Source organism: Callithrix jacchus, chromosome 5 (genome assembly GCF_049354715.1).
Source record: "Callithrix jacchus isolate 240 chromosome 5, calJac240_pri, whole genome shotgun sequence".
NCBI classification, from domain to species: Eukaryota; Metazoa; Chordata; class Mammalia; order Primates; family Cebidae; genus Callithrix; species Callithrix jacchus.
This window is the reverse complement of record NC_133506.1, coordinates 147,671,689-147,677,877: the sequence shown is the minus strand read 5'-3', so window position 1 is coordinate 147,677,877 and position 6,189 is coordinate 147,671,689. Positions and strand designations below refer to the sequence as shown.

The 6,189-nt window shown below is 44.4% G+C and overlaps 1 protein-coding gene across 1 annotated transcript in view; it reads right to left on the bottom strand.

Annotated features, from left to right (window-relative positions):
• Nucleotides 1–2,805: 2,805 nt before the first annotated feature.
• The window catches only part of LOC144582767 (uncharacterized), a 178,972-nt gene continuing 175,588 nt past the window's right edge, over nucleotides 2,806–6,189 (bottom strand). The window contains exon 3 of the mRNA XM_078375226.1: nucleotides 2,806–2,919. The gene's annotated coding sequence lies outside the window, so the exon portion shown is untranslated. The remainder of the gene's footprint in view (nucleotides 2,920–6,189) is intronic.

Sequence of the window (6,189 nt, the reverse complement as noted above, 5' to 3'; positions counted from 1 at the left end):
CTAGGTTACGCTACAGTAACAAATTTAACCATAACTTTTCGATGTCTTATCATAATGAGGTTGTTTTTTTTTTTTCATGCAAAACTGGGTGAGGGCTGACAGCTTTCCAGAGCAGCTCCTTTCCAAGAGTTAACACAGAGTCCAGGGTACATGCATCTTAAAGCTATGCCACATGGAACCTTAACGCTATACCACATGGAGCTGATGGTTTCTAAGTTGCCCAGGCAGAAGCAATGACAGCGTAAAGAATTCACACACCTGCTGGCCTGGCATTGTCTTGAATTGGCCTGGAATATTCACCTATCATTTAGAGGTATTGCTAGAATATACACTTTTGGGTCAGAACTAGTCAGATTGTAGGATTCACTGTAAGAAAGGCAAGGGAATGCGAAATGCCTGTGTGCCTGGAAAGTAGAAAACAACATAAGATTTGGTGAAGCCACAGCATTACCTCTGTTACATTTACCATGTCATGTTATTCTTGAGCTCTTGTTTTATTAAATTTATGGTCTTTAAAAAAATTACTTTCTAGTGTAAAGAGATTGGAAATAATTTTCTGCTTTTATTTAAAAAGAGTTTTCTTTCTTTCTTTCTTTCTTTTTTTTGAGAGGGAGTCTCCCTCTGTCACCCAGGCTGGAGTGCAGTGGCACAATCTCAGCTCACTGCAACCACTGCCTCCCAGGTTCAAGCGATTCAGGAGAACCCTCAGCCTCCAAGTAGCTGGGATTACAGGCATGCACCACCACACCCTGTTAATTTTGTATTTTTAGTAGAGACGGGGTTTTTCCATGTTGATCAGGCTGGTCTCGAACTCCTGACCTCAGGTGATCCACCCACCTCAGCCTCCCAAAATGCTTGAGATTACAGGCCTGAGCCGCAGCGCCCGGCTTATCTGTCATTTTCATCTAGACAGCTATTCAGTCCAATTTTGTAATTTTTTTCTATAAATCATTGTCACTGTAATCTAAATTTTCAAAATTATTACATACTTTAGAGAGTTTTTATGCTTTCAGAAACTCTGGACTGTATCTGTGGATCTGGCCCCTTTGTTAACTTTTGTCTCCTCTTTTTTTTCTTTATTAGTGCTACTAAAGGACCATCTAGCTTTTGTTTCAAAATCACACTAACAATGGAAATTCTTTTTTTTTTTTTCTGAGACGGAGTTTCGCTCTTGTTACCCAGGCTGGAGTGCAATGGGACGACCTTGGCTCACCACAACCTCCGCCTCCTGGGTTCAGGCAATTCTCCTACCTCAGCCTCCTGAGTAGCTGGGATTACAGGCACGCGCCACCATGCCCAGCTAATTTTTTGTATTTTTAGTAGAGATGGGGTTTCACCATGTTGACCAGGATGGTCTCGATCTCTTGACCTTGTGATCCACCCGCCTCAGCCTCCCAAAGTGCTGGGATTACAGGCGTGAGCCACCGAACGATGGAAATTCTTAAAACCTTTAAGACATGTTTCTACTCTTAGTAAACCCTTAACAAAAGTGTAAACATTATAAAATTAAGATTTAAATAGTACATTATTGACTACAAGATAAGGTTGTAATTTTAACAATTAAGAAAGCAAATAGGCAGGAGAGGTGTTTACTAAGGCTGCATAACCAAGTACCATGGACTGAGTGGCTTAACAGAAATATATTCTCCCATTGTTCCAAAGGCTAAAAATCCAAGCTCTGGGTGTTGGCAGGTATGTTTTCTTCCTTTTCTCCTTAGCTTTAAATGGCCATCTCCCTGTGTCTTCACATGGTCTTCCCTCTGTACCTGTGTTCAAATTTCCTCTTCTTATAAAGTCAAGTCCTCTTAGACTAGGACCACTCAATCACCTCATGATCACCTCTTTAAAGATTGTATGTGGTGGTTTGAAAGTGTCTCCGCCAAAATTCAGGTGTTGCCAATGTGACGGTGTTGGGAGGTGGGGCCTTTAAGAGCTGATTAGGTCATGAGAGCACCTTCCCACAAGAATGGGATGAAAGCCCTTATAAAAGAGGCATGCTGTATGTTGTCCACCCTCTGCCATGTGAGCACATGGAGTTCTTCCCTCTGGAGGATGCTGCCCTCACTCGACACCAAATGCCAGCACCTTGATCTTGCACTTTCAGCCTCCAGAACTGTGAGAAATAAATATCTGTTCTTTATAAATTACCCAACCTGTGATGTTCTGTTACAGCAGCACAAGCAGACTAAGACCTTTTATCTCCAAATACAGTCACAGGCAGGGCACAGTGGCTCATGCCTGTAATCCCAGCACTTTGGGAGGCCGAGGGGGGCAGATCATCTGAGGTCAGGAGTTTGAGACCAGCCTGACCAACATGGTGAAACTATTTTAGTAGTCTCTATCAAAATACAAAAATGAGCTGGGCGTGGTAGTGGGAGCCTGTAATCTCAGCTACTTGGGAGGCTGAGGCAACAGAATCACTTGAACCCGGGAGGCGGAGGTTGCAGTGAGCTGAGATTGTGCCACTGCACTCCAGCCTGGGCAACAAAGTGAGACCCTCCTTGAAAAGCAAACAAAACAAACAAACAAATACGTCACATTCAGAGGTACTGGGGTATCAGGGCTTCAACATACAAATTTTGAGGGGACACAGTTAAGCTCACAACAAGTAGTAAGGAGAGACCTTTTTTAAAAAATGTTAGGTCTCAGATATTTATTACTGAACTCAGACAACCAACGCGTTCATAACAGATTTAGAGAGAAAAACTATATTTCCAATAAAATATGTCCTACTCCCCAGATAGTGGTGATATGCGTGCCATCTCGTGTGCAATTCCTTATAGACCCAGCTTGGCTCTTCTCCAATGTCTGCTTTGGGAGTTTTACCTGATTTTATTACCAGTTTTCATCTGAATCTGCTGGGGAATGGGACGATTTTGCTTTTGTTTCTGGGCCAGGAATCACTTAATCCTGAAAGTCCTGTGAAGAGACATCACAATGGTGGAGAAACAACCAGGAGAAACTTTTTAATGTTATCATATAGGCTAAGACTCTAAAAAAAAAATAGTGGCTCAAAAAAATTGGTTCTTGTCTCTCAGGAAGCAATCTAGAAATAGATGGTCTGGGGCTTCTTCTATGCCATCCAGTGACCCAAGTGCCTCTCAATTGTTGCAGCTCCATTTCCCAAAGAATTGCTCTCATCCCATGTCTAGGACTTCTAGACACTCAATGAATGTCTGTGGAATAAGTGAATGAATAACATGATGTGTTCTGGAACAATGAAAGGACTAGATGAAAGGAAGTAAGAGTCTTGAAAGGATTAAACAAATAGAACATATGATTAAATATCAATGTCTGACCAGATTTAGGGAAGCCTTGGAAGCCAGAGGGATTTGGAAGCACAGGGTTTTGGAACCAAAAGGGATGAAGCAAACCCAACTCATTCATTTTCTACAAATGAGGAAACTGAGGCTCAAGAAAGTAAATTAATTTGCTTCTAGACACTCATTGTATCTAATAAGTCACCCATTCTTCTGAAACCAAGTGAGGATCACTGCTTTTCCCACTGTCATAGGCACAATATGGATACTCTGCAGTTTTTAACATGGAAAGTGACATGATATATGCTTTGTTGGAGGAAGGCCAATTTTTTTTTTTTTTTTGAGACGGAGTTTCACTCTTGTTACCCAGGCTGGAGTGCAATGGCACGATCTCGGCTCACTGCAACCTCCACCTCCTGGGTTCAAGCAATTCTCCTGCCTCAGCCTCCTGAGTAGCTGGGACTACAGGCGCGCACCACCATGCCCAGCTAATTTTTGTATTTTCAGTAGAGACGGTGTTTCACCTTGTTGGCCAGGATGGTTTCGATCTTTTGACCTCGTGTCCACCCACCTCAGCCTCCCAGAGTGCTGGGATTATAGGCGTGAGCCACTGCACCTGGCCAGAAGGCCAATTTTTACGGCTCTTCAGTGTCATTCATCAATGACTATCTAGATACTCACTGTGACTGACACTGATTTTGTGCACACAAAAGATATGGTTTTCCTCTTGGCTGCTAACAGGCCTCCCCATATTGTTCAGGTTGGTGGGAGGGGAAAGGAGATCCTTTGTTCTAGGAGAGGGAATGCCCTACTCAGTGTGTGAGTGTGTGTGTGTGTGCGTGTGTGTGTGTGTGTGTGTGTTTAGGCCTAATCCTGATTAGGCCAGTCATGCTCCTTCCACTCCCTTTCGCCATTGATTGGTCTAAGGGTTGACATGGACCGGTTGATATGTGACCTAGTTTTGGCCAATGAGATGTAAAGAGAGTTCTCCTGGGTAGTCCCTTGAAAGAGTTTTTTCTGACTTGATAAATAGAACTCAGCAAGGAGAGGACTTCTTTGCCCCACCTCCTGCCTTGAATGTAGTTGTACAGGCCACCTTGTGACCATAAAGCAACATCAGAGTTGGCAGGGCAGAGAGACGGGGAAGGCTTGCCTGGGCATTTCACCACATTGTGAAATTGCCTCATCTGACCTGAAACTGCCTTCTGCAGTCCCCTTACTATGTGAGATTATTAAATTTTGTCTTTATTGCTTAAGTTGCAGTTAGTCAGGTGTGCTTTACTTGCAACCAAAAGCATTCCTAACTGGTATATTCACCATTAGATTTGCTTTTTAAACAAGCACTTGGCCAGGCGTGGTGGCTCAAGCCTGTAATCCCAGCACTTTGGGAGGCCGAGGCGGGTGGATCACGTGGTCAAGAGATCGAGACCATCCTGATCAACATGGTGAAACCCCATCTCTACTAAAAATACAAAATATTAGCTGGGCATGGTGGCACGTGCCTGTAATCCAAGCTATTCAGGAGGCTGAGGCAGGAGAATTGCCTAAACCCAGGAGGCGGAGGTTGCAGTGAGCCGAGATCGTGCCATTGCACTCCAGCCTGGGTAACAAGAGCGAAACTCCGTCTCAAAAAAAAAAAAAACCAAGCATTTAAATGACAAAAGATCTGCTTGCAGTTCCCTACCAGTTTCTTTTTCACATTTTATTATTTAGAAACAGGGTTTTGCTCTGTTACCCAGGCTGGAGTGCAGTGGCACAATCATAGCTCACTGCAGCTTCAACCTCCTTGGCATAAGCAATCCTCCTGCCTCAGCCTCCCAAGTAGCTAGGACTGCAGGTGGGTGCCACCATGTCTGGCTAATTTTTATTTTTTTATTTTTTTGTAGAGACAGAGTTTCAGTATGTTGCCCAGGCTCTTCCCCACAGTTTCTATACAAAGAAACACGAGATAAAAATTCAGACCTGTACGTTTCAGAGAAGAGAAGGGTCTGGTTGACCAGAGGGCTCAGGAAGACTTCCTGGGCACAGGGAACTTCAGCCCACACTCACACACAGTAGGTGAGAGTTGAACAGAAACTGTCAAGGTGTTCTGGGTGCAAGTGCAGGTCCCAGCATGAGCAAATGATGACAGCTGCTTTGGATACCCTAGTGGACCTGGATTCCAGTCTGGATTCCAGACCTGAATTCCAGTTTCAACTCTTGCCTGAGTTGAACTCTTGTGGGTGCTTCAGGAAGTCTGCACGTTCAGTCTTACAACACCCCCTGAGGATCATCAAGCCAGGCTTGTGTGGAGCCAGGAAGCTCCGAGGCTCAACAGCACAATAACAGCCCCTTCTCTTACCCCAGCTCCAGGCTGCAATGCCTGCCCTTGGCTCTGAACTGGGTGAGTTTCCTGACTTCTTAATATACTTTCCTCCTGGGGCTCTTTATCTCCTTCCTTTGTGGCCCAAGTCTTAATTTTAGTGTCAGGGGATCAGACCAACAGCCTGAAAGTTTCCTTCCGGGACCCAGAGGAGTCTCTTAAGCTAAAGGTACTCCTGGTGGCCTGTTGCAACTTCCCAATTTTTAGGTGTGGTCAGGCTCTTTGAATCATCTCACACTATTAAGGATTAACAAAAAATACCATAGATGACAAAAAATACATGTTTAAGTGACTTGGCTGGGCACGGGCACACCTGTTATCCCAGCACTTTGGGAGGCTGAGGCAGGATGATTGCCTGAGGCCAGGAACTTGAGACCAGCCTAGGCAACATAATGAGAACCCATCTCTAAGAAAAATAAAAAATTAGCTTGGTGTGGTGGCATGAACTTGTAGTTCCAGCAACTCAGGAGGCTGAGGCAGGAGGATTGCCTGAGCCCTGAAGTATGAGGATGCAGTGAGCTATGATTGTACCACTGTACTCCAGCCTATGTGACAGGGCAAGACCCT